We start from the raw sequence: 3,110 nt of genomic DNA on the forward strand, positions 1-3,110 counted from the left end.
ACTGAACCATTGTTGGGAATTGGGCTGCGGACTGTAAGTCATCAATAAATTCTTTTACTATATAGAGACTATCCATAAGTTCTGTGACTCTAGAGAACCCTGACTAATACAGTATTCAAAAACTAGCAATTAGTAAATGATATATTGCCCACATTGATATCCACTTGAACCACTGTAGACATGGGAAACCAAGTCTGAGCAAAAACAAAACAGTGCAAAACAAAACAAAATAATACAGCAAATTTACTCCAAGTGTCAAATATTAAACTAACTTGGGGATAATTAGGTCACAAAAGGCAACTTTTATTTCCCTGTAAGTACCCTTAGCATACACAATATCACACTGAATGTAACTCGCTGGCACTCATTCCTAAAGATATCAAAACTTACAACTCAAATGGCAGTCCACAGAAATCACTGTTGTCCATTAGGAAGTACTTCTATCTGATTGACAATGATAATTTCATTTCAGTTTAGGAAGCACATGCAATGATATCAAATTATCTGTATTCCAGGTTTAATTCCAACAATTAAGATGTGACTCTGTACAACCAGCATTTGTGCTTTTGTAAATATGAGATTAGTCACATATACTTACTTTTGTGATAAATATGATAACTCAAAAAACCCTATTTTTTAGGAGAGACTAAGTTTTTTTTTTCATTTTGGGATTATTTTTCCACCCTTAAATTAGTTGTTTATTGGCAGTGGGTTGTAAGTGATGGAAGAATTAGCATTTATAGATAGTACCACACACCAGTATTCAGGGCAGCAAGAGTGATGGGAAAGAGCCTGAAGGCCCCTCTCCTCAGTAGCAAGTGAGTAGTCAGAGGCCTGGAGTGCTGATGGGTTAGCCTTAGACCACTTCAGCTCACTAGGAATGGTTAGAAATAGTTTCACTGACTCTGGCTCCAGATTGAACATTTGGGATGTACTTATCTTGACAAGCAAGGCTTTTGTTCAGGGGTTGCTTGATCTACTCCTCCTGGGAAGATGTTACTTTCTCCTTCTTCCCTTCTCTGGCCTCAAGAGCAAAGGCCTGCATGGCTTGGTCATGGGAGAAAGTTAAGGCCCACGGCTTCAGCAGGGACCACTTACTAATAGCATTGAAGTTGATGGGAAACTTTTTGTCACTCTTCTCTCCAGACATGAAAATGACTCCAGGGTTTGGAGGGGGCATTGTGTGATGAAGTACTGTGAAAGTTGTCATGGCAATTTTCTGGGTGAAAGTATGGCCTGGGGTCCCCATGTTGAGCTTCAGGAACATGCCTTCCAGATAGACATGGCAGTCACTTGTAGTCTTGTATCCAGCCAATAGCTTTCCAGTTGAATACTGGCAGTGCTTCAATCCATGGTCCCCATCACAGAGGATTTCAGGCACCACTATGGGTACAATGTCTTTCTGGTAGCCAATCCTGGCATAATGAGCCAGAACATTTGTATTTTCCATGATGCCAATGGCTGAGAGAGTATGTTAGCCAATCTTTAACATGCAAAGACTCTTCAAAGACTCTGCTCTCTCCTTCTTATATTGGGAACAGAGTTTAGACTATCCATTCAGCTTACTATTGGTTCCTGCAAGGGACACCATACACTTATCTACCTTAATGCCCGCAACACTGGATTTGGACTTGATAAACTGGGGAGAAGGCAAGTTCATCACTTCTATTCTGATATGCTGTTTGATGGAAGAGAATCACCTACACACACCTGAGCCAACACAAGGATTCACAAGGTCCCCAGCAGTCAGCAGTAGCTGGAGGTAGAATCATTGTTTCTTACTGTCAAAGGACTGCAGTCACTTTATAGTACCTGACCCAGAGCAAATTTTGACCCAGCACTAGTGCTGTGTATATGTAGGGCATGGACAGCACACTTCTGGCACAGGAGAGGGTGAATCGGCCTGGTATAGTAGTGGGGAGATGAAAGGACTGAGGAGTGAACAAGGCTAAGGTCACAAGAACCCTGTTCTGGGGGTGGGGGGGGCTTGCTTTGTTTATTATTAGAAGAAAAACAAAGATACAGGTGGGATATACTTCTTTATATTCCAAATGGGCTCAGATAAAGTCCTGTTTGGGAGAAGCTAAATGAGTAGTAGATTTTTTTACTGCAGTATTTCATTTGATATGTACTACTTATGAATGAGAATATACTTCTTACATGATTATAGAGAAGAAAATGCTACCAAGTAGAATTACTTGAATGTGACCAAGGAATATTATGTGTGCACAGCATATATTTTGTCTATGTAAAATACCTAAATATCTCATGGAAATAAGAATTATTGTTTTGGATATCAAGGATCATTGAAAAAAATGGTTATCAATCATTTCTCCAAAGTTTCAGAAAAGTGAAAAAATCTATACTGAAATAGCTTCCTGAATACAATGAATATGGTTACAATCAGAGGTTTTACAAGACAGTTAAAGCAAAAAAAAAAATGTCCATTGTGGATCTTTATTCAGGCAGAAAATGAAAAGTAGACAAGTTATTGAAAGAACTGATTATTAGTCCAAAAAGTGAAAATTGAAAAATATATAAAGCATATTCCTCTTGCAGCAATGAGAAAGGAAAATATCAGAAGTCTCCTAGGATTTTTTTCTGCACAGTCATACAAAGAAGGAAGAAACAAAGAATGGTTGAGACTTTACTGCATTAAATAAGAATATACTTGCAACCTTTTTTTTTTTTTTTTAAAGTGGTTGTGGTTATCCCTATGGAATAGTATAATGTTCTGATTTTCTAAGTTATACTTGTAAAAAGGAAATACCTACCATTATAAAGAGAAGTACTAGAATAATGGTCATGAAATTAGAAATGCAAAAGCCCAATTGCTCTATACATCAATCCTCAAGAACCTGTGAATGATTGCCCACTCTGTGTATTCCCTAGTGCTTCATCCAGGCCAACTTTAAATAGCTCCAGCAATAAATTTCTGCCATTTCTTCTGGGAAGCTATTCCACTACCTAATTAAATTTGTGGGTTGACAACTTTTCCTGACATTCAGACTAAATTTTCCCATGTTCAATTTCAACCTGCTATTCCCATTTCTGCAGTACATGCTTGTATCAGCCTATGTAATCCCCCTGCTTCCTCACTACCTACAACT

General features: G+C 38.3%; 1 pseudogene; it reads right to left on the minus strand.

Moving 5' to 3' along the window:
* Nucleotides 1–874: 874 nt before the first annotated feature.
* LOC110286784 lies at nt 875–1,768 on the minus strand (annotated as a pseudogene).
* Between the last annotated feature and the right edge of the window lie 1,342 nt (nt 1,769–3,110).

The sequence above is a fragment of the Mus caroli genome, chromosome X (genome assembly GCF_900094665.2).
Source record: "Mus caroli chromosome X, CAROLI_EIJ_v1.1, whole genome shotgun sequence".
Lineage (NCBI taxonomy): Eukaryota > Metazoa > Chordata > Mammalia > Rodentia > Muridae > Mus > Mus caroli.